This window comes from Lepisma saccharinum, chromosome 5 (genome assembly GCF_977018435.1).
Source record: "Lepisma saccharinum chromosome 5, izLepSacc3.1, whole genome shotgun sequence".
NCBI classification, from domain to species: domain Eukaryota; kingdom Metazoa; phylum Arthropoda; class Insecta; order Zygentoma; family Lepismatidae; genus Lepisma; species Lepisma saccharinum.
Window position 1 is genome coordinate 78,108,713 of NC_139233.1, and position 17,969 is coordinate 78,126,681.

At 38.7% G+C, this 17,969-nt stretch overlaps 1 protein-coding gene across 2 annotated transcripts in view; it reads left to right on the forward strand.

Annotated features, from left to right (window-relative positions):
- Window positions 1–263: 263 nt before the first annotated feature.
- Window positions 264–17,969, forward strand: part of Buffy (BCL2 family apoptosis regulator buffy) — a 258,812-nt gene continuing 241,106 nt past the window's right edge. For both annotated transcript variants that reach the window (XM_083123288.1, XM_083123287.1), the window contains exon 1: window positions 264–475. The gene's annotated coding sequence lies outside the window, so the exon portion shown is untranslated. The remainder of the gene's footprint in view (window positions 476–17,969) is intronic.

Below are 17,969 nucleotides of genomic sequence, written 5' to 3' on the forward strand. Positions count from 1 at the left end.
ATGCAAGCCAGGAAACACGATGCGACTCGGTGCTGTCATTGACCCTCAAATGGTCCAGATATGATTGAATTTTGATAATCATACAAGTTAAGCCCTACCACTCCCTCACACGTCTCACTATCCATTCATATTTAACGGAGCTAGAAACAATTGAAACCAACGTAAATAGTGTAGTGAAAATTCTATGCCTATGGCAACGCTGATATATCTCTTTGCACACACGGCTTTCACGCTCCTCGCTGTAGTTCCTCAGTCGGCCGGTAGGTGTCGATAGTTGTTGCATTCGGCAACGAGATGCCGGCGCGCACTTTAGTTACTGCTCGAATTGTCTGGTGATAAGTTTGTGCAGTGGATGTGATCCGTTGAGTTTGTGCTAGTGGAATTATTTGGATTTCTTGTTCGGCATGTTTTACTTTCAGAATATTGGAAAGTATCGAGGAGTGAGCCCACCTCGATTGTCCTTCCTTTGATTAAGGTAAATACAATTCTCTTTCAGTAGAAATAAATTAGGAAAATACACAAGTACTGACATAAAATTCCATGTTTATTTTGACGTCAAAAGGGCAAAATAAAATGAGGAAATGACATGTCAACCGTTCTTAAATCTTTTTGAACGTTCATCTGAAGGTGATTAAAGTATACAAGAGAAGTAAAACAGTGCCTGTAGTTGTTAGTTGCAAATGTGAAATAATTTAATCTTGGTACATATTTTCGGTTGTGTGCTCCAAATGCATCATGTCACATATCTGCCCAATTTTTGTACGGTGATTACGCTTATCGGAAAAGTAAAGCATCTGAATGCAAGTTCGTGCACTTTGACATTGACCTGTGCTATCCAGACGTATTCTGAAAATTTGATGTGGTTTACAAATAGATATAATAGAAATAAAACATCAATGCAGGCAACAAAACAGAAGTCGGACAATTTCAAATTTTCCTGCTTGTAAACCAGGTAACACGGGAGAATACCTACCACTCCTGGCCTCGTGGGTGAATATCGGTTTTGTTATGAGTTCGCAGGGGCTGGTCGGGGCGCCGAATGAGCAAAGAGATAAAAAGTTTGGAAATTGTAAATAAACATCGCAGACCGACATTGCATTCCAAAACTTTGTTTTTTGGTACCCAAATTCGAAGCTAAATGAGTTTATTGTAATCAATGACATTGTTAGATACAGCGCTTTTTCCCCCTGTGGGATACAAGTTTACGTGTACAGTCAACGGCAAAGATAATGGTAGGCAAATTGTCCATCCCTAATTTCAGTAATTTATTTTTCTACATCCTGCGTTGTTTTAAGCAATGAAACTATGTTGGTTCGAAGCAGGCATTGTTCTCTGCTTTTTGACGTCTTTATTTCAATTCATTGTCATCACATTGTGTAATTCAGACCGAAGGAAAATGGTGGTGGACAATTCGCCTACTGTTTCTTTCGCCGTTGGGTGTACTAGGTTTGTTGACACGGTCTACATGGTTCATGACGCGTCGTTAGCGGAGCACAGGGGGGAAGCGTCCTCAATAATCCGGAAGATTGTATTATGTATGTGTAAGGTTATACATCATGCCCCCCCCCCCCCCCCAAATAACGCAAAGGCATGATTTGTGAGCTTGTTGGCCAACGTAGCAGTACGCAGCAGCGGTGAAAAATATAAAACATTGCACGATCTGGAAATTTTCCTCGGAAAGGCAGAGAAAAAGTTAACAGCTGATTTCGGTTCGAAATATTCCGTTATTTTTATTGCTACACGATCGTCAAGGTCACAGTTTCGCTCCACGCAAGACCGACAATAATTCTAGCGTAGTGCAAGTTGATGGCATGAGAATAGATAGGCTAATTCTCAAAATATTGAGCAGGCTACAGCCTGGGTCCTCCAGCTTCTTAGAAAAGAACATATTTTGACAATTAATATATAATTATTACCAATACAACATTCTGAATTACGTGACTTTTGAATTTCTCGTCAAGTCTTCAAACTGAACTTCCAAAGTACGAGATATCCAAGAGGAGGAATGTTTCTAAGATTATCTGTTTATTTCTACTAATAAGAAATAATATTTATCAGTTTACTTTCTAATTTCAATAGTTACAACAAAATTTATGCGGAAGAAGAGGCTACTGCCGTATAGAAGCTCGTGATCTGATGTTAGTATTTTAAACTATAGAGAGAACAGATTGTCTGTGCAAATATTCACGTTGTCCTGACTATACGAGTAGTAAGTTTCATTCGTGCGAGTGAACGTCTCAAAATAATGGGACCTTTTGCTAAGCTTCATATATAATATACAGGGTGTCTGGGCTAAAAGTATGAAAAAATACACACACATATAGGAAGGGCCTCCCCGATGGCATAGTGGTAACCTTGTCATCGCCTTGTAATCAAAGGATCCAGAGTTGATACCTGTTGGGGGCACATTGGTGGGTTCAGGTCGCACTTTAAACTGTAGGTCCAGCATAGATTAGCTTATCTATGCATAAAAGTGGACTTGAAACTCAAATTGAAATATATGGTAATGAGTCTCTTCCTCTCCAAATGAATGACTGTGCTTCTCTCGTAAACACTTAATTCACGTGTTAAAATATCTATTTACGTTATTTGAAAATATTTTATGTAGGCTATTCGAGAAGGTGCGATCAGTATTTGATGAACCTCGTCCAAGAATAAAGCTAATTAAATTAAATTGAATTTCACGGAGCCGCCCACCGTGACGCAGTGGTTAGCACGGCGTGCTACGACGCCAGGGATCCCGGGTTCGAATCCCGACGTGCTCAGTGTACCCCTCATTAACTTCATAATATTATTAGTTTATTACCCATCTTCATCATCGCAATTAGGCAAAAGTGCCAGAAATGCGAAGCTAAATAACACAAATCAGATTTAAAGAAATATAATTGCTCGGTTGTCAAGTCCCACTCTGTCCTTGTGGTGGACACGTCGTTTGCGGACAAAAAGTGTTTCATCCAAATATTATTTTTATCCACTAAAGCCACCGAATCCGCACTTGCATGCTGGTTCCGTCATGCAGTTGGGCAAATCGAAGTTCTCGAGCGAGGATCACAAGCAACAGTATTGTGTTTGTAATCACTCCACGCGACAGAATGTACTGAATGCATTCTTCCTTACCACAACAGTCTTGAGTGAAAGCTGTAAACAAGGCTGTTTAAAATCGATAAGCATTAAGTGAACTGCTGTGAACTTCCCGGCTTGTGTCGTACTTCATTTAGCTAGAGCGATGTTTACGTGTTCGTTTATGCACGGTTAAAAAGGGCTCGCATATTAAGTAATTGGGATAGACAATATTTTGAAGCTTGACGCCAAGAAAAAATATGAGCCTGGAGGCGGAGGAGGAGTGTCAGTCATAGGTAATATACTGGTACTTCTAAATACCATACAAAAATACATATTTTGTCCGTTGGGGTGAACTAGTCAACCAGGGGAATTCAGATCTGCTTCCATCAATGCTCTAAAGCAGTGAAGGCTTGTGGTCTGGGTGTATGGGTGTGCGTGGCGGAGTGGTTAGCAAATCGCGCTACGACGCTAGTGGTCCCGGGTTCGAATCCTGGCATGGGCATGGATGTTTGTGAGTGTCCATTCATCAATTTCATAATATCAATCATCCCCATCTCCGCAAATTAGCGAAAAGTGGCACAAAAGACGAAGTAAAATAAATGAAATCAAATTACAGCAAAATCTATGAGTGTGCACCTCGGCCTCGAATCCAGTAGGAGTGTTGTTACCCCACCTAATTATTCCCGCCCCTTTTTGCTAATCGTATTAGCAATCCAAAGTTATGACGTACCTTTCGCTGATAATGAGACGATAGCAGAGTTATATGTCATGAAAATTTATAAAAATAAGGTTTATTACAAATTCGAAATACTCCAGTGATTTCTTTAATCGATCACGAGAGAAGATATGTTGTTTATTCTCTTTCGTGACCTATAGAAAATTCAGCATTCCAGGACCTGACAAAATCATTCACAACGCTATGCCGATGAACTGCTATGGTTTGTAAGGAATAAAAATATCGCCACTATTTTGTATAATTACCGTGTTTTAATAATGTATATTATCTTTCTTCAGTTAAATATGTCCCATCAGAAACTCAAGTTTAATGCCACGTAAACATTTCGTCCTGCACCTAAGTTAATTACCATTTTTAATGTACTTATTCACTTTAGTCACTGTCATGATCCTCGAAACCCTAATCAAATGCAACTAGTTCTTGCCAGCACCTTTACAAAAATTATGCCAAATCTGTGACATAATAGTACAAGTTACAGATTCTCATATGCACTAAATAACGAATTGCATTGACTGTTCTGCGACAAAAATACAAGATTAAACTCTGATTACTTAAAATTTTCGTTGAATTTCCAAATACAAGTCACAACGTCTGAATTACACCTATTCCTATGACATTATGAATGTCTTTAATTCAAACCGCTGACATTTTTAAAACTATTTTTCCAGCACCTGTATCAATATATTCCACTCATCACATCTGGTCTTGCATCGTTGAATACGCTCGTCACTATACGACACGAATGAGCATATGCCAAAGCTTATTTATTTATTTATTAAACAAATGATGCCACAGGACATTGTTCCATTGAGGCATACATACATTTTGTACATTACATATATTTATGCATAACATAAATTGTTTTAATAATTACTATACATACGAATCCCTCACTCCTTTCTCCACTGATCCAGTAAGGCTCTTTTGAATGATTGAAGTGAAATTCTGGATTGAAGTGAAATACTGTTTATATCAACGCTCGGATCATTTGCTACCACTTCATTATAAATTTTACACATTTTCCACATCGGAGATACCTTTACAAAATTTGTTCTAGATTTTGGAACATGAAACAACCCGGGTTTCGGTCTGGTTCTCATTTGAGGTACGGGCCTCCCGGATGGCGTGGTGGTAACGTAGTCGCCTTGTAATCAATGGGTCCCGGTTTCGATACCCGGTGGAGCCACATGGCAGAGTGGTTCGGATCCCACTTTTAAAATGTAGGTCCAGTACCGATTAACCTTCCTGTGCATAAATCAATCAGTCATTTGAGGTGCACGTTATTGTAATGCAGATATTAACCCCATAGAGTCTATTTTGTTATTTACAATTTTATATAGCGTGCTCATCAAATTTAGATTAAACCTTTCTTCAATTTTTTCGATGTTAAACTGCGATTCAAGCTCAGAGTACGGAGTGAATTTAGGGTACATTTTGTCTTCTTTATACTTTATGTACGTCAAGAATTTGTCGAACACGTCAGGATGATCTTGGCATTAAAAAAATAGTAATTGCAGTAACTGTCCAGCTGGTGAAATTGAGATTCGCAGTGCGATCATATGGTAATAAAAATGGGGAGAAAATAGGTTTATATCGACGGGATGCGCGATCTGATGAATGGCTGTGGGAAGTGCTTAAGGAAGGACAGGACTTGTCACTTACCTCGCGGACAACCTGTCCTCGTGATCTTGCTGGGACTGTGAGAATCTGACATTTGGAGTTGCAATTAGTGCCCCGGAAGTTGAGGTGTTGAAATTAAGACCTGTCCGCTACAAGCTGTGCTTCGTACTCAAGTGCTTTAGCACCTCCGGGAAGCGTATGAGAATTATCATAGATTTATTCTCGATGTTACGCGCTAAAAACATATACTCAACTGAACTCAGCAACGCAACAACGCAGAATCGCTCCACGTGACACCTGTCACGCGAATTAAACATTACATGAATTATAAGACGGTCAGGATAAGTGCCTACAGTCGGAGTTACCGAGAATAAACATAGGAGGATTTGATTCATGCACCTGAAATGACGTGACATAATACTACGGTGGTTCTGAATATACACATATATTAAAGCACAGATAAACAAACAGTACATCTTGCCCTCTTTCTCTCGATCTCACATTCATACACACATTCCATGGCATATTGCGACAATATGACAATTACAAAGGTTAGATTCATTAATACTTTGACTATACTCATGCTATTTCTTGGCTGCATTGCCGTTTACAATTTACCGTTTAGGATTTTAAGTATAAAGTGAATAATTGTTCCTCGTGCGAACCCCTTTTATCTTTTCTGAAGGTATAAATATATTCAATGAACTATCGTTTGCTGCTAACATAAACTCTGATCTGTAACATTGATTACTCCGCCGGAATAACGATGTCTAGGGTTGCCATAGCACTGATTTAAGTTATGCAATGATTTGATTTTCGCAGATTCGCGGTAGATTGACGTCATCTCTCTCACACACGCACATGGTTGGATCTTACCTTCGCTGCATTCCCTCTGACCTGGGTTGGGTGAAAGTGGTCCTACAGTATTGGAAGACGTCCACAGTCCAGCGTTGTACTTCGCGGTTATCCTGGTTGGCGAAAATGGATCTCCCGGCAGTTCCGTCTGGCATCATCGGATCCTGGCTTCATTCGTTCACTTCTCGCGGTTTCCCATGGACACACATGGATATTAAATGTTATTAACTTCTGCTAACTTAGGACGTTGTTTCGGACGATTGACACAGGTGGACGTGTCTGGCGTTATTCTCACATACCACACGTTTGTACACGGATGCGTTGACGGCGAGGGGGAAAACGACGCCTTGGTTCTACTCTGCTCTACTCCATGGTTCTAAAACAATCACTCGAGGTAAAAACAAATCCAGACCTCTGGTCGGATTGCGACTCGCAGCTAGGTCGCGCGTAGCTCACACTCCGGTGGCGATTCTAGGCGAAACTGTTTCTCGCTATTCCAAATCATCCCTTTTATTCCAGATTTGAACGTGGTGACGCCCTACCCTCTATGATCAGGTGCTTGTTTATTGTTTCTGGTGCTTTGACCGTTGTCCTCCTATCCTGGTCAATGCTCACTCCAGTCCTTAACCTCTGGTAGCAGCCCCTCGTGCAGAGATTAGGCTAAATCTTCCGCTATTGTATTCGACACGTTCAGAGAGGCCAACACAGTAGGGTTACGTCTCCCATTGAATCCAGCGATGAATCTTTAATAATTCATAACTCCCGTATTTCTGTTCTGATTAGGCTCAAATTTTGGAATCTGTACTTTCAAGATGTGGTCTTCCGCTGGTTAAAATCTCATCCAATTCGGTCCATTGGTTTAGAAGTTGCTCTTTTCTTTCTATTCCCCATAAGAATGCATGTAAATCCGAATTCGGGCGAAAAACGGTGGTTGAGCAAGTTAGTGTTGGCTAAGGCAGTTCGCTAGACACCTGTATTCGCGACGGATTTTAATATTACCAATTGCAATTAATTCCTAATAACGGGCAATTAGATTAATTACCTGTTACTCAATATTTGACCGTTATATCGAATGATGCAGTTTGTCGCATTTATCTGTATAACAGGGTGTATACCAGTCAAGAATGTCAAGAAAGTCAGGAAAAAGTCGAGAGATAGGTCAAGAAAGTCAGGAAAAAGTCGAGAGATAGGTCAAGAAAAGGCAAGAAATTATGCTTTTGGTCAAGAACTTCTGCTATTTTTTTTACAGTATAGTTAATTTACATTGTTATATAGCTATACTGGGATTTGATAAAATTGAATATTTGGAAATCTAAAATTGTATTGAGTTGTGGTTAAGATTTGTTCACCTTTGTTTCTTAAGAAATACATTCTTGTATGCGTGAAGTTTTGTAAAGCTATTAAATAAACTAATGTGACCATTCCCAATCCAGGATGAAGTCTGAAACATTATTTTCTACATGCATTAAAAATTAAAGCAAGTCTAAATATCTTGTTAAACACAGCTTCAGTTTCAATCTTAACCAGCCTTGTGGTAGGGGTTTTTCATTGAATAAAAATATCCATCTTCTTAATTTCGAATTATACCTAAGTAGAGGGCGATTAAATACATGTTAAGAAAAAGGGAAAAAAAGGCCAACAAAAAGGAAAGAAAGCTCAAGAAAAAGTCAAAATTTTGGATTTGTTATTTCTCCCAGCTGCAAACTTATTTGTATGCACTAAAAGTGCGTTATTAGCAGTTGATGCACTTGAGTGTGCTACTGGCGTCAAAACCATTATGCATGTTTGTGTCAGCTGTCAGTCGACACATTTTGGGTTCTGCGTGTGCGATATAGCACTTCCTTTTGTTTAGCAACTTTCTGTCTTGAAGTAAGTAAATCTCTGTCGTGACAATGCCGTTTGCACGAATTTCCTTTTTATGATGCGTTCCACACAATGGTGACCAGCTCATAAATCACTTTATATGGTGCAATAAAAAAAGCGGGAATACACGCTCGTCCCAAAGTGTCTGGTCTCGTTCCTGTCTGTTTCTTAAATGGTGATCTCGGTCTTGTCTCGGTATCATCATCATATCATGGGTAATATCATTCCCCATGGGCACCCACAGGGAGGGTCAAAGGATGTCACTTCATGGAATTTTGGAAAAATTGCATATTTATTGTTCACTTCTTATCTTTTCTCTTTTCCAGCTGCATGTTTTTTTTTCTGTCTTTGTAGACTTTCGGCTTTAATCTCGTCTTAGGACAGGGGTTCCCAGACTTTTTCCTTTTTCGGCGGTGCGTAAGTCAAAATGTACGCCTACCTAAAACTTACAACTCTGTTAGTGTGGTTAGGTTGCTTGCCTTAAGTTAAAATATAAACCACATTTCAAATTCAGAAACATTTTACCTTCAAAAATTACTAAATAAGCATATACACATATTAGGATTGATGCGACGGTCCGATTCTAAAACCATGTTTAGACTAGTAAGTGTAATTTCAGTGAAAATATTGGAACATTTCGCGGCGCTCCTGTAAGTCAGCCATGGCGCCGCGGCTCATACTTTGGGAACCACTGTCTTAGGATCTACTTCTTCTTGCTTCCTTCTGCTTTTTGTCTCTTCCTTTCTCTTTCTTGATTCTTTTCCTTCCTTTCCTCTCCGGAGTTTTTTTTTTACTTGTTTTCACTTTCTCTCGACCTTTTTTTAAATTTATTTTCCCTCCTCTTTCCCAAATTTCTTTCCTTACTCACTTTTTCTATCACGTTTATATTATTTCCTTCATCTCTCTCTCCCCCTCTCTCTTTTTCGAGCTTCTTTTCTTTCCTTTCTCACTCCCACATGCTTTTTATATCTGTTTCTTTCGATCTCGTTTATGTCTTAATGCACTTCTATATCACCATGATCTGGACAAAACTAAAAGTAATTCAGGAGTCAAGCCCTTTTTTCTCAGGAGCCGTATTTTTATTTTGCAAAGAGAGCCATGAATCCAACTAAGATAAACTATGAAATGTAATCTTAAAACATTTATTATATTAATTAATATAAGATTAGATTAAAAGTAATTAATTAATGGCAATTAAAAGTAATTAATTCTTGCGTCGAAATGACTTCGTTAAAAAGTCTCAACTGGTACATAACAGCATGAATAATTGAATAAATATGCAATACATTCTAATATGTGGCCGACTCTGCCATATCGCTGCAGATATTAAAATTCGACCAGCAACAGTGCAAAAATGTATAATGGCATGTTCATTATTCTGATTTAATGATATACGTGATACAGATAACACACAAACATTAAGAAACACATATTGTATTCGAAATTTCCGTAAAGCAACTCGAAATATTAAACATATTTTTTTTAACTGAATTAAAAAACTAAATTAAAATATTGGGTCGCATTCAACCAACAATTATATTTTCATATTCGAATTTTAAACATCAAGTAATTTAATTTTCCTCAAACCACATTATTAGAGAATGTTGACACAGTACGAGTATATTCTGCATAAGACTCTTGTCGAGATATTTTAGAATCTACTGGTCGTGGTCACATCTGACCTCAGTTAAGAGTTAAGGACAGAACATTTTGATCTTAACACCCCCTTCTCCTGCAGAACTTTTTTCTGCTGACGCTCATGCTAGGAGATCACGTGTTTTTATGAGCCCTTCATCGTAACGCTATTCTTTCCCGGGACTCTGTTTGAAATATTGCACTGTGTGAGAGATCTCTTCCACCGCCAGCTTCATCATTGTGCATGGCAAGTTTTAGGTCGACGTAAACGTGTCATCATACAACTAAGAAGCCATAAAATAGTAATTTGGTCGTATGAAAGACTTGCTTCTTTTGCCTTTAAAGAGAGACCAACTTCGTAGCAGGGAAAAGAGTATCCTGACAGCTGCAGTATATCTGGCTTCTGTCCAAAGTATGTTTTAAATACCACCTCGGAAAAAAAGAACGAAATCCGCTTTCGTGCATTCATGATTGGGTTTTAAATACGGATTCCCGTGATACGAATGGACGATTAGGAAATGACTCCCCTTTTTGTTGCAGGAATGTAGGGCGTTCGAGTGCATTGTGGCTATAAATTCTTCAAGAGTTTTTTGGACTCAATGCCTCGTAATTAACCCATTCTCTCTTGTTCGGTCGTCCCTTGCTTTCCAGTGGACTGACTCGACGATGGAGCCGGTACTTTCGCATTGGGACGCTTCAGAGACGAGACTGGATACTATCTCGTCTCCAGTTACAAATGCCTGTCTGTTTCTCGGTCCACCCTGAGTTGCAAATGCCTAGCTCTTTCCCGGTCTACACCGAGTTGCAAATGCCTGTCTGTTTCTTAGTCTACACGGAGTTGCAAATGCCTTTCTGTTTCTTAATCTACACTGAATTGCAAGTGTCTGTCTGTTTCTTAAACTACACTGAGTTGAAAATGCCTGTCTCTTTCTCGGTCTATACTGAGTTGCAAATTCCTGCCCCTTTTTCGGTCCACACACAGTTCCAAATGCCTAGCTCTTTCTAGGTCTACACTGTGTTGCAAATGCCTATCTGTTTCTCGTTCTACACTGAGTTGCAAATGCTACATACAATTTTACCCATAACTTTTAGGCCGCCAAAATATGTCAGATGATTAGTTATATTTTTCATATTTGTCCCATGTTTTATTTTTTTTATTTTGTGACGCTATTGAACGAATGTTTTCTTCAGTGGAGGCTAATTTTCAGATGATGGTCTGGGATTGTAACCCCAAAGCCCCCCTTGCAAGTACCTCCTTATTACAAGGTAATAGCTTTAACCACGGCTTCATCAGGGAGCCCTATATTATTTATAAAAATCCTATCTAGATGAATATGTATACTCTCACCACACTGATATACCTACCTATTAATACCCATGATTTGAGAATAATTAACATTGCTCTGGACTAGATTAGAATTCATCTGATGAAAACTATGGTAGCCAGCCAGCTTCAAACTCTTAACCAACGTCGTATCCAATGTAGCCGTCAACTCTTAACCAACGTAGTTTTTAACGTAATATTTTAACTCTTAACCAACGTCGTTTCCTATGTAGCCTTCAACTCTTAACCAATGTAGTTTTTTAACGTAGTCTTGAACTCTTGACTAACGTTGTTTTTTTATGTAGCCTTGAACTCTTAACCAACGTCGTTTCACATGGAGCCTTCAACTATTGACAAACATAGATTTTTATGCATCCTTCAACTCTTAACAAACGTGTTTTTTTAAACATAGCCTTCATCTCTTAAACCAACGTCGTTTCTTATGTATCCTTCAACTCTTTAACCAACGTCGTTTTTACATAGCCTTCACCAACGTAGTTTTCTAACGTAGCCTTGAGCTCTTGACCAACGTCGCTTGTTATGTAGCCACTCTTAACCAACGTTGTTTTTTATGTAGTACTCTGCATATTGTTTTTCTTCACCGTATAAATAGTCTTCGCTTTGAAATTATGTATTTACAAGCCTTGCGAACGTAAACTTGTGTTATATATTTTCTGATTCTCATCGCTTTTCTGCTGATCTTGGGTAATCGCGACGATGAGGATGAGGTACACCCATGGCTTAGATTCAAACCTGGCATCTTCCGCCACGAGGTAGTCGAGTGTTCTCAGTTGTCTATGTTAGCTCTACTTCTGAATAAGAACCTACTGTGGCTTTGTGTGGGATTGAAATGAGGAAAACATTCGAACAGACAGTACATAGGGAACGCACACAGGCGCTTTTTATCCTTTAGATAATGTAACAATTTCAGATATCCCGGATGCGTACATCCCGGAAACTATGTCCGTTATCGGAAAATCACATGTACCCACGATCTGTACATCACAATGCAATGGTTCCTACTTTTCTGAATAAGGGGGGGAAATGTTGTAACGACCTCGCCACTTACGACTAGAGTTTCAACTATATGACGCAATTGTAAGAACGCGGGCTTAAGTTCCAACCTTTATATTGAACTCTTTAAAGAAATGTGATAGTCAAGATTGTTGGTTGGAAAAGACAAGGATGTGAATGTAACAATTTGTAAGTTCCATGTTAATTATTTTTTCAGTATTTAAAGTTATTAACGTTGATCAAACTTAATACTGTGTATAAGTGTGTTGGTTTTTCAAAATAGGGGAAGATAAATATTGGAAATGTGTTTGAAGTGCGCTATTTTGAAACTGCTTTCCGAAAATAAAATCCATCTGTTTTCCTACACGCATAGGAGATAGTGTAAATTAATTTGTAATTGCTCCTCGCCTAAAAAAAAATGTCAAGTAGATATGGCACACCAACATGAAAGCGGTTAACAAAGTTTCTGGCCAAGCGCGCGAAAATTCAACGAATAGCAAGCGAGCCCTGTTGAGAGTTCTTTACCTCTGTCGAAGGGCAAGGACGTCGTTAAGGAATGGGGCTACTGGCCCTTCAGAAATTTCACATGCCCCAAATTTTCCGTGGTTTATACATATGTATTTAAAACCTATTACGTATATTAAAATTACTGCTACATGCTGACGACTTGTAATCAACAGTTTCAGGTTAAGTCCTGGTGGAGTAACATCTGATTCTGTTCGTTTTGCATCGCTTTTATATCTCTTCAGGGTAATCGTGATTTGAGGATGTAAAAACCTACGATCCGTAAGCTTTGTAGCTCTCTACGCTAACCACTCCCCTACGGATGTGTGGGATATCAGAGGTTCAGATCCAAGTTAGCCTGTGCATAAGGTGAACTTAATATAAATTTCGAAAATTTTCAACTGGAAAATCTGAATTTTGCTGGACATTTCCTTCTCTTCATATGGCAACACTGAATCCAAAATACGAATTGTAGCTTTCCTGGCGACGTGATTCGAACAGGTGTTCTCGGGTTACCAGCTAGGTTAAATCGGTGTTAGCTTGCAACGTTTCGAGCGCATACATTGAGCTTATCTTCAGGGAATGTGATAATGAGAGCAAATGAGCTCGAAACGTTGGAAGCTAACGCCGATTTAAGCTGGCTGGTAACTCGAGAACACCTCTTCGATAACTGAATCCGTAAATTATCCACATCTGTCGATAGATACGACTCGAAATAGTTACACAAGCAGGTCTTTTCACCTTCAGATATTTTGCCAAATTGTCATCTATTATCCGTTTAAATCAGATGACCACATAATACTGGTTTTATTGTTAGTAGTAGTATTAAATTTGTTATATGTGCACCTTATTATGTTATTTTTGATTGTTGATATCATAATGTAAAATTGATTCACATTGTGCCTGGGAACTGAGGTCATTTAGAAAGTTATCGATGGAGTTGGCAACTCTGACTCTGGAAGCACAGAAGAATTCGTTTACAATCATGCACTTAGTTGGCACCTCTTGCAACTGGTTTTCGTCAACCGAAAAAAAAGGGCTAGAATCGTTTGTTTACGTAGAATGAAACTGGGTTGAAGAAGGGAGAAGAGTTGCTTTTTTTCGCTACCGAAATGTTTCGGTTTTTCCTTCTTCCCGAAGTGTGTGCGTAGTTCACCAGCTTAGCAGTTGCTTTTTTTAAAACTTATTTTTCCTTTACAGGGTTTTGTAAACGAGGTTTCTAAGAGTTCCATAGTCGCAGATTTTTTAGCATGGTGCCGAGGTGTAAACATTTTTGCCTATATTTCAGAATAATATACACAAGTTGAATTTTATATTATTTTAAGAGGTTTTTTTAATATTATTTAAACCTAGCCTTCAACCCTTAACCAACGTCGTTGTTTTCTATGAAGCCTTCAACTCTTAAACCAATGCCGATTTTCACGTAGCGTTTGACTATTAAGCAACGTCGTTTCATGATTAGTGTTGCCCACGAGACGAGACTTTGGCCTGTCTCGTCTCGTGGAGTCTCGTGGAAATGCTGTCTCGTCTCGAAAATATTCGTTTGTCTTATGACACATGGTCAATCTCGTCTCGTCTCGAATTTTTAAAAGCCTGTCCCGTCTCGTCCCGTGGGCAACACTATTCATGATTGAGTGATTGATTTGGTTTATTTTACTTTGCATTTCTACCACTTTTGACTAATGATGAGGATGAATGGTGATATGAGGAAATTGATGAAGGGACGCTCACAAACCTCAGGCCGGGATTCGAACCTTGGACCCCTGGCGTAGTAGCGTGCTGTGCTACATCAAGCAGACTGAAGTCGCGTTGAAACTGAATAACCATTCCGCCCTGGAGCTCGTCAGTTACATTCAAAATGCGTCCGTCTTATTCCGGATATACTGATGTACGGTATAATTTGGTCGATTCGACGGCAGCTGTTCCACATGAACGGTCAGTAAATCTATGGACGAACTGAATTAAGTAATGAGAAAGCTCACAAGTTAAGTGCTTTTGTTTACACGGGCTTAGTGCTTGCCTTGGACGGAGAGTATTACCTACCGCAATTAATGTCAGCCTAAAATTACATATATCGCACATGATATTTCATTTCGGTCACAGTTAATTATTATATGATCGTTTCAGGAACATAACTTCAAACTGGAGGAATGTTTTGCGAGGGGACACCGCTATCAGGGAGTTAAAATATGCATCGCTAGCCCCTTCCTGAAAACGAACAAACGAAAAAAAGGGGGGGGAGGGATGTCCATGCTTTCGTTGGACACTGTCGCTTGCTCTTCGTCTTTGATACAAATAAGCATCCCGTGTTCCGAAGGCTTTTTTCATGTAAAACATGTCCTATGTTCGTTTATCAACGCTTCAGACAGTCGAGCGGGTCATGTAACGCGTCACCACGTGAGTAGACAGCGGCAACGGAAGACGATTAGATGTTAATCTTTGACAACTTGTTAACGAACAAGTTAACAGGTTAATTACCTTCCAGGAATGGATTTCCTACAGGTTTATGTTCCCGCGCCTCGCTCCCTCTTTGTTCCTCCTCACCCTCCCCCATTACACCTTTATCCATGCATTGTGGTGGTGTTCATGTCAGACTGTTTAACAAGCAAGTAAATTATTCTTTTTCCACATGTTCCTTAAGCCCATTATGTAATTTACATGAAATATTATTAAAATAAAGTCTGGTGTAACCTAACAACTTTTCTGGTGTTAATCACAACGGCCCAGAATTTTATCTAATTTACATATTTTTCTATTGTCTAGCCAATAAAAAAATATATAAATATCGATAAATTATGGTCAAGTCTAAGTGACAAGCGGTTCGTACAGTCATTGGCGGATTTAGCGGGAGGGACACGGGGGCAGGTTCCCCTCCTAAAAGGGTCGACTAAGTATTATAAAAAGTATTGACAGCATTACAACTAACTAACAAAAAAAATGTTCGAGAAATTCTTTAGCAGATAGTAAAAAAATAAAACAAAGTTTAGCACAAATATATTAATCGGGACTAGATTTGCTAGACATTTAAACAAGTCGGAACCGGAAATCAAATCCGGGATTTGTTGATTACGAGGCATTAACGTCAACTCGTGTAGACGAAGCGAGGGAGAGGTTTGTCCAAGAAAATTAATGTTCAAACTTGTCTCTTACTTTTTGTAATGTTTTATCAATACAACTACCGTATACTAGTTCAATTTCACAAGTATATACCTTTTTTTTTACGCGGCACATTGTGCAGTGGTTCGGATGCCACTTTGAAGGTCCGGTCCCGATTACTTTCTCATATCACAAATTGGATTTTAAAAAATAAACCCTGCTAATTGTTATGATGTGAATCTCAAGCTGTGTGTTGTTTTTAATGTGCCCAAAAATCTCCACATTACATTTGCTGTGTTACATCATATATGCTTAGAACATATTCCATGCCACTCCCAGAAAAAAAATGTAGATCCGCCTATTCGTATAGCTTGCCTTGTTACTTCAGTATGAAATTTTGCATTTCTTTCTGAAGGTTTGTTTCCAAGTGACATGATTCATGTGTTACCTGTCGCACATCCCTTCAGTCTCAAAGCTGAATCCTTAGCAAAAATGATAGCCTATCGGTTTTGTCTGAAATGTGCGTCCTCTTCTACGTACAACAAAACGCTGTTTCTTATTGGCCAGAATAATCTTTGTATGTCCGAACTCGCACCATCTGAACACATGTCGAAGCTTGCATGTAGTATTCTTCTCAAAGTAACTATTTAAAGTAAGTGTGTTAGAGTTACAGTACGTGTCCTCTTGCCTACTTATGTTCTGATTTCAAAATAGTTTTACGAATTCTCAGCACCAGAGATGGGTTAAGATGCGTTGGGAAAATAGATGGTGGGAATAATGATGGTGCCATAGTCAAGCACACCCCTTCCCCTACAAACAAGCATTAGATAAGATAGTTTCTACAGGGAATCCTTTGTTACATCACTCAAAGATTGCTTCTATTAACAAACCCCGATTTATCATACAAAAGGTCCCAAAGTTCCAATCTATTAACGGTAGAAACTCACAAAACTGAATTTCTTGCCAACTGTTGTACCGAATCTGTGATTCGAGACTGGAATGCGCTCTCACATGAAATAAGAAAATCAGATTTTTAAGAGAAGGTTAGGAAGAAACATTATGGGATGATGCCATATACTGTTTTGTTTGTCTCAGTTCACTGAATAATTCGGTTTTTCCGAATAATTAATACATGTTTAACAACAAAAGAACTGCTTGTCATGGTCTGCCATGTGTGTACATTCATACATACAGTGCGTTCGTTTTGGCTCTGGGCCGAGATAGCGCAGATTCCTGCATTTTCGTCCCTTAACGTCTCGCGTATTTACGCACATATCTTTAGCGTGTAGACAATTATATTTATATTGCATAACGAGTACTACTAACCTGTGTTATAAGAGTGTTCAAAGTTGTTCACGCGCTATATCGGCCCAGAGCCAAAACGAACGCACTCTACATATGCATTTATGTATATATGGAGTGGTTATCACAGCGCGCTGCGATTAGAGGGGTCCCGGGTTTGAATGAGTTTCTTTGTAAATGTCCCAGCACCAATTTCATCATATCATCACTCATCTTCATCTTCGCGATTAACCAAAAGTGGAAGAAAAGCGAAGTAAAATAAACTAAATCAATCAGTCAATCGTGCAATGCGAAGGGGTCCGCCATGTCTTGCCCCCCAAAGACCTGACACGTGAGCCCTGTTTTAGGTTTTGGCATCAATCGAGCACATTGTCCAAGATATGGAAGAAATTTGTAACTTAGCTGCAGTCACTCAATTAAAAAAATAACTAGTTACTGTTACTCGAAAAAAGTAACTTTTGCTTCCAAATATTGGTTTGTAGTGAAGGACGTATTTAGGTGGAGGTCCAGAGGGTCTGTAACCCTCCGAAAGACTACTATCAATTCCAAAATTTAATAATGAATATATAGCCTAGTTGTTTAGAATTTGTGGTATCGAGAGTTAATTACTTCCGCAGAATGGAATGCAAGGATTAGATATGGATCATATGGCTTTGAATGACATTAAAAATAAGATTTATGAACACTACTACTTATAATAATATGCATAAAATATTAATCAGGAACTTCATAAGGAAAGGGTACAACATCCTTTTTTTTGTTATTCAATAAATATTCAATATTTTATCTTTTTAACATTAATTTCCTTGGCAAGTCAGTTTGTATACAAATTTAGGCGATATTAACTATACGTAAGCTAGATAATGAATATATTTTTACCTATTCATGTTATAATACAAAATTATTATGAATATACCTATAAATTATATTATCGTATTAATTTAAACATTATTATTA